Genomic DNA, 12,925 nt, shown 5'->3' with positions numbered 1-12,925 from the left:
TAGAAGGCGTCAGTTCTGGCTGTTCTTATGACATAGGTAGTGTAGGAGGGTTATCACACAACTCCGGCCCTTCTTGTTTGATCGGTTTTCTTGTAACACTCGCGTTATTAAGGAAGCACACTGTTAATCACGCCTGTTTTAAGGGCTCGAGAAATCTGCATTGGAGCAAATGAAGTAAAATATTCTGCAGCTGCTTCACTATTTCACTTTATTTTCACCACATGAAATTGCGCGAGTACTATAGACAACTGCGATCGACTTTGTGCTGCGTCCGCCGCTTGAACACTGGTTTTTCAAGAGCAGTCAACCATAGCAGGGGCGGCTGAAATTTAGGTGGACGGATGAGATTATGGACAATGTTGGCATAAGAGGTGCTATCTAATACAGAATTGTTTTGTTTCGAAGGATATGGGAGTAGAGGTAGTCAGGCTTATAACAATCAATCTCCGCCTGTATGGTAAAGGCTGGCATTGGTAAAGTCTTTCAAGCTGAGGTTACATGCAACACAAATGCGTAAGTAAAGAGAAGATTGAACATTTGTCGCCATTGCATATTTGGTAGAGCACTCGGAAGGAAGTTTGGAAGTTATGGCCTTTGAGCCTAATGACAGCCTACGGTTGTTTTTTTTTTCTACTTTTTCAATCATCTTTGGTCGAGAAATTATTGAAGCATTCCACAACAGGACCAGTACTGTGAGCGGGCATGTCCATAACCACGAAAGCCTGCAGCTCCCGTAGTACGTCCCTCAGGTAGCCCTTGGTCTGAAATTCGCAGTTCAGCCGGAAAAAGCAGTGCCCAAGCTCCTGTCACTTTTGAGGCAGGTTGTAGACAAATTTCCGGATGAAGAAAACAGCGGCGGATATCTCAAGACGTTGATGTTTTGGCTAAGTTCAAGCCTGGTATGTCACACCCTTCTGTACAACGTGTCGTAAACTTTCTGGACAAGCATTCCTTATGCGTTAGACTTCTAGAAAAGAGAAGCAATTCGCTGTTCTATTTTTTGTTTTGTTTAATTCCAAAGCTGGGGATGCTACTTGGGAAGTTTTCGAACCCCGGGGTGATATTGACTTGGGCAAGTTCAAATCTAAAGCAAAGAAATTGTGTGACAGGTTGAACCTGCAGCATCTGAAGTCTATTGAAATAGCAACTAAAGCCTCTTAGATCATTTTAATTCCGCAATACCTCACAAGCCAGAATGCACTTTGCATGTTATTTTCTCGGAGAATGGATCCTGGCAAAAATCGATTTCTTCTTTTGCATTTAATGATCTTTTCCTGGTGATAAAGTTCGAAGCCATTCTTGATTTTCTGAAAACTGCCTCAATACAATGTCAATTGACAAAATAGATCTATATTACACTCTACCGCAAGCTAAGCGGTTGCAATGTGTCGAGGAATGCATCGGTGAGCATGTAATAGGGGCCTCCCAAAATTCTGCGGGAATGCATGTTAGCGAGTTTTTTGAACTTTTAATTTTTTATCTTAATTCAACTTTTGCTAAATGGAAGGACAGCTTTTGTCTCCAAAAAGACGGCATTTGCATTGTCTCGGACACTGCTCCTACTGTTAGCCATATATATTTCCTTAAATACGACTGGCTACTGCGTGACCTTCTAGAGGGATTTGGTGTCCTTTTAAAAATTTTGTTTGTAGGCTATTCTTTACTGATTTTAGGGATCAGCTCTAGATTATATGAGCATGATGATTTTAAAACACTCACACTTTTTCGTGAAAGTCTTAACCCACTAACTTTGATGCACGAAGTTCCAAAAAGATGGAGCAATCAAATGTTTAGACCTAAAGATTGTTTTCTCTGGCGAGCATGTGTGGTGGGCTTATGAACAATGTTCTCGTAGCCATTATTGCAAATTCATTCGGCGCATTCCATACACGTTAACAGAGCCATAGTCAATTTGTTTCAAGAATGCCCTTAACAAAACCTGTGAGCACCTACCAGATTACAGCGTCGCCCGACAATCATGCAGACTCACGGCTGCAGGTTGCCCAAATCATATGCAGGTATCAGTTGCTGAGTGCTTCCTTAGAGAGGAAAAGAAAAGAAAAAATAATCGGCATACGGATAACCCGACTTAGTTCTAACAGACCTGCGAAAGACCTGTTTATCCAAGCCTAGCTAGGAGCTGCGTTTTTAATTGTATTCAAATATTTGTGCGGGTTCGATCCCCATCTGAAACGTGATGCCATCGTTGGCAGCTCCTGCTAGCAACTTCACCGCCGGATTCAGACAGACTATTCTATGTCGCACATATTCAGCACCATTCAATCATAGTCAACACCATCTCGAGCATTGAAAACATTCTAGGAGGCACTTAAGACACTTGAAGAGCAATAAGGCGAAATACTTTCGGGGTTGTTGTACTGCACTGTTTATTTGGCAGAACCGCGTTGAGTACACAAGGCAGGAGAGCGGCTTCGGTGCCGGATTAGATGTCAGTACCTGAACTCAGGGGCGATGGCTCGCACTTGTGGCGCCGCTTGGTCTTCAGAATTGCCGGCAGGTGGCGTGCGGAGGTGCTGGACGTTAGAGTTACTTATAGGATTTGCCAGAGCTGCACGAAGGTGCAGATAAGCAACCATGCTGTGCAGAGAATTGATACATTTTATTTGCAAGAGTCTAGCAGCTCTACTGGAAAAGCAGTCGAGAAGTGGTTAATTTGGCTATCCTAATCGAAATAAGGCACCCTAGCTGCAGCTCACGCATAAAGCGGAACGCCATCCCCACGAAGGACGGTGTAATGCAGCCGGAGTGCACTCCGGATTGGCTTCACGGTGGTAAAGGATTTCTTGGCGGCAAAACAAAAAAGAGCGAAACTCTGCCAATGCCTATATGGTAACTCAATTCGGTGCGATAATAATGAAAAATGTTCAAGTGATACTATTCGACGCACTGATGAGGATAGCCACGCTTCTAGACAGGGGTGATGCCTAGGGTCCCTGGAAAGGTTTCAGAGGTCCGCAAAGGTGCACACGACTGCAATTTTTCTTCGACATCGTCACACGCGGCCGTCGACTGCACGACAAATGACCGCCTTCTTATGTGTGGAACATGTTTTTGAGCTCTGCAAGTCTAGACGACTTTGACATGTTTATTCCGATTAGTACTAGCAGAGGTTGTGCGGTTGCTAAAGTCATTACTGTAGTCCGCAATTTGTGGAAAAAGATAAAGTGTGTGGGTCAATCGGCGAGCGCTTTAGGTCGCCTGCGCTCGCAAATCCCCGGCCGTATGCAGCATGCTTTACGCGCAGTGCAGTGGCGTTACAAGAATATTAGGCACCAGCTGTGAACTAGCAGGTCTGCGAAGATCGCAAAAATTTGTGCGCACTGTTAAGCTGTTGCAAATTCCGTACATTAGCGCCGCTGTGCAGTGCACGAAGGTCGGGGTGCAGAGCTTTATTGTGCTCTGGAACGATGAATCGCTTTGTAAAGCGACAGAAAGAGAAGTATCTGGTTTTGCAGAGACAGAGTAAAGAAATTATCATGCAGTGTGTACGGTACCCAGAAATGTGGCGCAACAAACACAATCACATGAGAAGAAACACAACACAGACGCACACTACCAACTATAATATAGATCTGAACACACACTTCCTCTTCACCACTCATCCTCTTCTACACCCTAGTACATCTACTTCACACACCTCCTCTTTGCCAAGGAGATAGTAGCATGTTCTTCCACACAGAACTCAAACATCGTCCAAGCATGGCAGTCACAAATTTTACCCTCAATTACATCTCCACAAACCTCTTCTTTACCCAGCAGCTATTACAACAATCCTCTCAGTGTAACTCAACCATCATCCAAGCCGGAGAGTCACAAAGTCCCCCACATAGACACACTAGCAAACAACCATCACACATGTGCAGTAAGACATGTCCATCCAAAACACTGTACTTGTGAAGTCCTTATTTAAACAAAAGGAAATTTAACTTGCCCAGCATGTCTAAGAAGCAATGCGAGCATTGAGCACATGTACTTAAGGGAAAGTAGGATAAAAAAACAAACATCGACAGAATACACGAAAGGTGTTTAAGAATAATAGCTTTAGGGCCGATAATAAAACCAATTCTTTCCATTACACAGGAAGATTCCTCAGTAGAAGTAAATTCATTCCTGCGCAAGCACAGCGAGGCTTGTCTTCTTTCTTCTGCATCCAGAACGCCTCTACGTGCGATGTCAGTGCACTCAATGAACCCCAGGTGTTCCACAATTTCCGGAGTCCTCAACTACGGCGTCTCTCATATCCTCAGTCGCGTTGGGACGTTAAACCCCACAAAGAAAACAACCAATTTCGCGGGCCATCTTGTCCGGACTCTTCCCTAAATTATGAGGCCAGGTAAAGAATGGCTCGACCTTGCAGGGGTAAATTTGACCCATTCCCATTTCTTATGGACTTCACCTGTTCCTTTATTCTATCATTGATACATCTTCCAGTCTGCCCTGTATATACTTTACCGCATGTCAGCGGAATCCCGTAAATCGCTCCCACCACACAGCCAATAAAACTATTTACAGGCTTTGTATCGCATTGTGCTTTCTTTCTCCTCTCTATTATTGCACGCAAACCACTCAGTTTTTTGGGCGCATAAAATACAACGGGCACCTCATACCTCCCTGCAATATTTTTCAGGCAGTGCACCACTCTATGAATATAAGGTACCTATTGCTTGTGGGCGTTTATTTCTCAAATTATCTGCAATCTTTCTTTTCCCTTTCATTTTTTTGAATCAGTCTCTGCCACCCCACAAATAATCGTAACCGGGAAACCGGCCATCTCAAGCCTTTGTAATTGGTTATTGAAGCTATCCTTAGGCATATGTTCACATGATTTCACATGATTTTAACAGGGCTGACTCGAAACAAAAAGAAGCTATCGCTCTTTTAACAGATTTTGAATGGGCGGACCCATATGGAAGTAGCTCTTTTTTAGCCCTGAGAAAATACTTCCAATACACTTTCCCAAAACAAATTTTTATATTTAAATCTAGAAACTGCAACTTGTTGTCCGGAGGCAGTTCATGTTTAAAAGTAAGTCCTTTTCCTTGTATCCTAAAAATAGAAAGGAAGCGTTCCACAGTTTGAATCACTGCAGAGCCCTTATCCAAAATCACTAAGAAATCATCAACATAAATAATTTAAAGCCTGGACCATTAAGGAATGCATAAATTGCTCTGTCTGCAGAACATATTCCGTGCTGCATTTACAATTGTTTGAATGGGTGAGCAGATGTATTGAACGTAATTGCACTGTAGATTTTCAGAACTCTGCTGGTGGAAATGTTAGCAATTTTGTTTCCCTACTCGAGTTTTACCTTAAGTCTACTGTTGTGTCGTTTGGGACCCCTTACGGAAATGCCATATCTGGACTTATAAAAAAAATCCAGATCAGGTATATCAGGAATTGGGCAGATATGGTATATTAAAACAGATCTGGGCCAGATAAGGCATATCTGCCCAATTCCTGATTTCGAGTAGCAGATAAGGCATATCTGGTTGTATATGCCTGATCTGCCCAATTCCTGATTTCGAGTACCAGATAAGGCATATCTGGTCAGATATGCCTTATATACCCAATTCCTGATTTAAAGATCTAGCCCGCATGGCAGGTAGGTTTTGAACTATAGATCTATATATCTGCATATCAACATAGCACTTTATTACAACACGCACAAAACAATTTCAGTATTCCAGCTAAACGCACGCTCAATCAAGTTTGCCAGGGAAAACCTGAATTTCCCCTTTTATTTCAAACCTTACAGGAAAATAGCTTTGAAACCGCAGGTTTTCTTTTTTCCCTGCCTATATGGAATCGCTCAAAGACGGTCCTGAATTACGTGTGTATACCGAGGGTCAAATACATGCTCATCCGTTAGTAAATATTGAGATTCTAGTCATTTACGTGCGATACTATAACAAACTAATGAGATATCTTAACAGAATAATGTCTACACGAGAAGCTAAAGTGAAATACATTAACCTATTAAATTAGATATTACATTTTTATTCTGCTCTTTTACACACAGAGCTTTAACCAGTAAATGCTTTTAGTTTGAGCTAGTTTACTTGCGAAGCTAAATAAAATAAACGGCTATTAATCCAACTAGACTATTAAAATGAAATTTAAAGGTTTATCGACACCCGGAAAAGGTACCGCTAAACCGTAGGGCGATAAGACACACGCTGCTGGGGCTGCTGATAATACCTAAACCTTAGCAAAGTACATATAGGCTGTCAGGAAGTACTGGTGTTACCTTAAGCAGAGACTGCAGTGCAAAATGAGCGAAGGCGCCTAACTCGTGGTTCCTTTTCAAATTAGGAGAGAAAACAAAAAAAGCACGTCCGATGGCATTTGTTATGACAGCGACAAACTGCCCCTAAACCATATCAAGCATGAAGCTACTTAGGTAGTGCAAATAATAATAATAATAATAATAATAATAATAATAAACAACGAAGGACCCTATCCACTCACTGAAATTTGTCCAAATTGCCATGCGAAAGACAAATTAGCAACGAGATGTACGGAAAAATATCACATACTGGCAATTACCATCCAATTTACTGATTGGAAAATTAATTTTCCATCAAAATAATAAAGTGAACAATATCCTGAGGCTGGCAAGTGCTAGTTCCCGACAAGAAGTCTCACGCTCACGGTTTTGGTGATCGGGCGTGAAGATGAGGCGGCACGATGAGGGTGCGATCCGACAATGGTGAAGATTTGGCCGGGCCACCCAGTGCAGAATCCCCGAAAAGCTCAATCGACCATCAGGTTCGCTGCCAAGGCTGGAGAGGCAGCTTCCACCCGCAGTGGGACACAGTAATTTCCTCTGTGCCAACGGTCAGACTGAAGCTCTTGTAGGTTTGCTGTCGTATTTTTGTTACATGCACACAGCTAATAGCGAACATGCGCTGGCACACGCACACACACCAGCATACACAACATGCAGCACGCCCGCCAGCCGCACCGAACTCCGATGTCTGCCACCGAAAAGGAACGAGATACCAAGTGCTTAGGCGCACGGAGTTGAAAGGGGGAGGGGAAAGAAGCAAGCACACACAAAATGGAGAGCGCGAGGCCTACGCGGTATAGAGGGTGGCAGCGAGGAGAAAAATGCGAGCCAGCGACGCAGGGGCCGCCGCTGTCTGAGAGGAAAGAGGGGAACGTGGGAGAGGAGGAGTCACTGCCTGGCCACTGCGGCCCTCGACGAAGCAACCGCCAGCTGTCTCTGAGGGTGAGTCACCGTCTGACAGCGCGGATGGGGCCGTATACTGAACTGCCATCATTTTCTTGATATTTTGAATCGCTCAACTTAACCGACCATGCTTTTGTGCACCGGACTGCGGCCGCATTTTAAATGAAAATGCGGGTTAGTAGGCGGAAAGAGGAGCATGTAGCTATAACCCAGCGCCCTCCTGGATTAAGGAACACATGGTGTAATAATTATAGTGCAGCGAAATCTACAGAATATTTGAAATATGAGTAGTAGCTATTTTCTAAATTGGATACAGTTAACACGCAGGCCATGCTGAGTGTAGAAAAATTGAAGCTCGACTACATGATGCCAATATTGGATATTTGCAGAAGATACACGAAGGCCATATATTGCTAATATACAATAACTATGGCGCCTACATAATTAAGGCCCCGATGAGGTTATATAAAGTCCTGTTGATGCCAGGCGGCCCTGGTCTGTCTATATAAGGTCATGACGATGCCATATATGCCCTTTATCGGGCCACATAAGGTCGCGAGGATACCATATATGCCCCTGATCAAGCCATATGAGGTCCCGTTAGCCGTTCGGATATGGATTATATGTTGCATGATATGGCCAAATCTGAGCCATATAAGGGCAACATTTCGCACATATATGACCTTATCTGGCCCAGATAAGGACTTATTTGTTGCCTTATATATTTGTATCTGGCAGCATATGTTCCATATCTGAAGCAGATATGGGATTTCCGTAAGGGACAGATATGTATGTGCAGAGAAGGGACATTTGCATTGATACATGCGTTGTCACAGTCCTATGTAACATCTTTTTATCTTCTGTTGACAGAGCAATTTATGCATCCTTTAATATTTCAGGTCTTAAAATATTGAGGTATGTTGATGATTTCTTAGTCAGTTTAGATAAGGGCTCTGCAGTGATTCAAAGTGTGGAACGCGTTCTTTCTATTTTTAGGATACAAGCAAAATGACTTACTTTTACGCATATACTACCTGTGGACAACAAGTTGCAGTTTCTAGATTTAAATATAAAAATTTGTGAAGGGAATGTGTGTTGGAAGTATTTTCCCAGGGCTAAAAAAGAGCTACTTCCATATGGGTCAGCTTATTGAAAAACTCTTAAAAGAGCGATAGCTTCCCTTTGTTTGGAGTGAGCCCTGTTAATATAATGTGAATGCGTGGCTGAGGATAGCTTCAATAACCAATTACAAAGGCTTGAGGTGGCTGGATTTCCTGTTACGATTATTTGTGGCGTGGCAGAGACTGTGCTTCAGAAAATGAAAGGGAAAAGAAGGATTGCATATAAGTTGACAAATAAACGCCCGCGAGTAATACCTTATATTCATAGAGTGGCGCACTGCCTGAAAAAGGTGGCAGGCAGGTATGAAGTGCCAGTTGTGTTTTCTGCGCCAAATAGACTGGGTGATTTCTGTGCGATAATAGGGAGGGGAGAGAAGGCACGATGCGGTAAGAAGCATGCAAAGAGTTTTATTGGCTGTGTGGTTGGAGGGATTTACGAGATTCCACTGACATGCGGTAAAGTATATATAGGGCATACTGGAGGATGTATCAATGATAGAATAAGAGAATATTGGAAGGGGTCAAATTTACTCCTGCACTGTCAGAAGGGCAAGTGCATGCCATTGTTTACCAGGTCTAATATTTTAGGGAAGAGTCGGGACAAGATGCCCCGCAAATGTTTAGAGGCGTTCTGGATGCAAAAGAAAGAATACGTATGTGTTAGTGAAGCTTCGCTCTGTTTACGCAGGAAAGAATTTACTTTTATTGAGGAATCTTCGTGAGTAATGGGAAGAATTATGTTTATTGTCGGCCCTAAAGCTGTTATTCTTAGACACCTTTGGTGTATTGTGGCCATGTTCGTTTTTTGATCCTACTTTCCCTCAAGTACATGTGCTCAATGCTCGCATTGCTTATTCGACATTCTGGGCAAATTACAGTTCCTTTTGTTTACATAGGGACTTCACAAGTGAAGTGTTTTGGATGAACATATCTTACTGCACATGTTTGGCGATTGTTTGCTAGTGTGTGTCTATGTGGTGGACGTTGTGACTGTCCTGCTTGGATGATGGTTGTGTTACATTGGTACGACTGTGATAATAGTGGCTGGGCGAAGAAGAGGTGTGTGGAGATGTAATTGAGTGTATAATTTGTGACTGCCATGTTTGGACGATGTTTGAGTTCTGCGGGGAAGAAAGGGCGACTATCTTTTTGGCAAAGAAGAGGTGTGTGAAACAGATGCACTTGGGTGTAGAAGAGGATGAGTGGTGAAGAGGAAGTTTCTGTTCAGATCCATATTATAGTTGGTAGTGTGCGCCTATGTTGTGTTTCTTTTCATGTGATTGTGTTTATTGCACCACATTTCTGGGTACTATGCAGAACCAACTTGCCTCTCAAGCTGTTAATGTGTACGGTATTCGTCGCGAGATTGACCTAGAGGTGGTGCCACCATCGCTCCGATAGTGGGACTGGCAGCCGGCGGCGCTCGCAGAAACGCGCGCGGCGTATGTCTGCTTCCGTTTTCTACGGGTTTAGTGGCGATGAAAACGTGCCTTATGCAATGCATTAACGATTTACTATTTTGCGTGTTCCAATATTGCAAAATCAGGAACAAATTCGTGGATTTCGCCAATGCAGCAAAAAAAATGTCCGAATATTAGAAAAACAAAGGCACGCAACTAGCCGTCTTTTATATTTACTGCATCGCTCTTCACGCTTTTTTCGTTACTCAGCGCTCACAGGCCTGATACTTCGGACTAGCGTGGCATCTTATCGTCTTTTCAAAAGCGTGCATGTTTCTTATACGAGTAAGCAGGAAAATTTAGTGTCAAGCCCACGAGATCAAGGTTCGTGCTCTGACTTGCAGTACTTTAGAATGAATCGAGGCAGCCTAGTTCATTATATCGTACTTGTACTTGACTCGAGGATTAAGCAGGTCATAATGCAGAACGGACAGGGTACTTCCCGGCGGGTTCCTGTAGACTGAGTGGACATCTACTCTGGCTAGACAACCAGGCACAATATTCCACAAAAATGAGATTACGCCGACACTGTAGAGGAAACCTCGCCGCACAGAAAAGATGACTGGCCACGTGTAGAGCGGTGAGTGCATCGAGTTTGTCGAGCTCATAACAAAGCGGATGCTTCATGCAGCAGATTATCTGATGTTGCACTCTGAAATGACTTTAAATGATTTCCTAAAAACGAGGGAATATAAGGAATTTTCGATATGTGATGTTTATAAATGGTAAATTAGTTGTGTAATTTGTTTTTCAATGACAATAAATTTCACCACGTGACAGAACTTTTGCACATTTGTGAAAATTTAGGACTATAAGCGATTAATGCTCAGTAACGTAAAGTGCAAGCCACGAATCAGTAGCTGCGAAGACATAGTAAAAATTGCACTTGGTCTCTGTCATGTTGTGGCAAGGAATTTTGAAGGCTAAATTGGTCTATGTGTACTATGTAATATTTAGTGTAACAAGTGCTGGGAAGATTTGTTTTTGAAACGTTCGAGCATTTCTCTAAAGCGAAATGTGCTCATTGCAACTTTTACGGATGCGCAGAATCCTTGGACAGAAAAAAAGAAGAAATGAAATGCATATAGGGGTTTAACATGCCATGCGACATCGGCTATACGACGGATGATGTAGGAGCGGGCCTCGGTGTCGTTGACCACTTGGGATTGTTTAGCGTGCAGTCAAATTGCTCAGCAGAGGAGCGCCTTTCAGAACGTCCGCGATCGAACCCCCCGTTCTCGAAATCAGCAGTTGAGCCCCCTACCACTGAGACACCGCGACAGAGGTTTAAAAAAAGGTACTCAGACAATTCTATCGTGGACACAGAAAGCACGGAGTGGCTTGTTCAAAGTGGATTTTGCTATGCAACACTCTCCGATCGCATGCTTTAGTAGTTGCGGTATTCCAAACAGAAACAGGTATATACGATTTTTGAGCGTTTGCATTAAGTTCTATTCACGGCAGCAACCAGTTTTCCTTTGACACAGCGCCTGACGACAGAAGCGCTTCTTGTGACACCGCTTGTCAAAGAATATCAAGTGCCGAAGACCGCTACTGATAATATCAATCAATCAATCAATCAATTAATCAATCAATCAATCAATCAAAGCGATCTTTAGTTCTACGCAAAATAAATATATAAAGAATATTTGGACCGATAGCCGCGGGGCTAATAGACGGTGCTGTACAGAATAAACCCGACCAGGCAGCCGTAATAAGCACACACAAAGAAAAAAAAAAGAGGAAACAAACAATATTAATCAATACGCACGGAGGAATATGCCAGCCCTTTCAAGCGTGGCATACTCGATATGGACATGTATCTTTTTTTTTTTTTGATGGAGCGTGGGGTAATAGCCTGTTCATATTTCTTCTGAAAGAGGCAAATAAGTATGTGAAAGCGCACAGGAACCGTGAAACAAAAAAAAAGCACTTTTGTAGACGGCGCACGCCTACACGTAAATGACTGTGGGCTGGCACGCGACACGAATATGCATCCACACTGGTTAGGGTTCACCGCTGTGCCGCAGGGTGGTGATTGTGCTCGATATCGAGGCCAATTTGTGTATTTACAACGCCGTCTCTGCGCCAAGAGCGCCGAACCGTATTTTTAGCAGCTGTTTGCGGAAACTTACTTTTTCTGCAGTGCCGGCATTAAGGGAAGGGTAAGTAACACATCGGTCTTATTCCCCTTTATTGTGAAATAAGGAAAGCATGATGTATTATATAATCTATTTCATTAATTTTCATTGTGCGTTTATGAATATTGTAATTTTCATTTGTATGATGATATCGCTGATGTTGTTTTACCGTCATACTTCTATTCCGCCCATCGCCAACTGGCTAGAACCTCATTCATTATCTGCCATCGAAGATCAAAACTACATTGAGATCATACAAAAGTGACGCTACATGGTCCTGCGCGCGTGAGGCAAACTCCATTGCTTTGTGAACACCCGTCGCGATCGGGCGCAGTGCGCACATGCTAAGTATTTCCTGCACTTGTCTTACGCCTAAACGAATAAAACCTAAAACCATTGAACCAGCGTATCTCACATAAGAGCGCAATCATTTATGGCCTAAACGATTCTGAAGCCGCACTGATCACTGTTGCAGATAACGTTTTCCTTCAAGAACAGAGAAGACGCCACTCTTGCATCAGACCTGTTGCCGCTCCCAGAGGCACATCAGAAGTTTTCTCGTGTACACTGCGCGAATAATAAAAAAAGAACTGTGACTCTGATACATTTGATATAGACGTGTCCAGAAATGGAAAATATAAATAAAGAGACAAAAACAGAAACATGTTGGGAAATTTCACTATTGAGCTCACGGCCTGAAACTAAGCTAGGTGTAATCCGACTGGCGGAACATGCCGCCATGGTCCAAGGACTCCAGGCCGCTGCCTAGGCGGATAGGTTGGCGCCTATCCTGTGTCTGTTGGGGATTAATGTTTTTCCACTACGATACCACGCGGGAGACATGTAGTCCGCGTCAACGCTTACAAGGGATGTGGCGACGCAAAATCACGTGGCACGCGTCAGTAGAGGAGCTGGCGGCGCACGGAAAAGGAACGCGGTACTCTAATTTCCAGTGACTTTGGTGAAGCCGTCGGCGGCGCGCCCCTATGT

Source organism: Amblyomma maculatum, chromosome 3 (genome assembly GCF_055883805.1).
Source record: "Amblyomma maculatum isolate TAMU_Amacu chromosome 3, ASM5588380v1, whole genome shotgun sequence".
Classification (NCBI taxonomy): Eukaryota; Metazoa; Arthropoda; class Arachnida; order Ixodida; family Ixodidae; genus Amblyomma; species Amblyomma maculatum.
The sequence above is the reverse complement of the archived record's forward strand: the minus strand, read 5'-3'. Positions refer to the sequence as shown.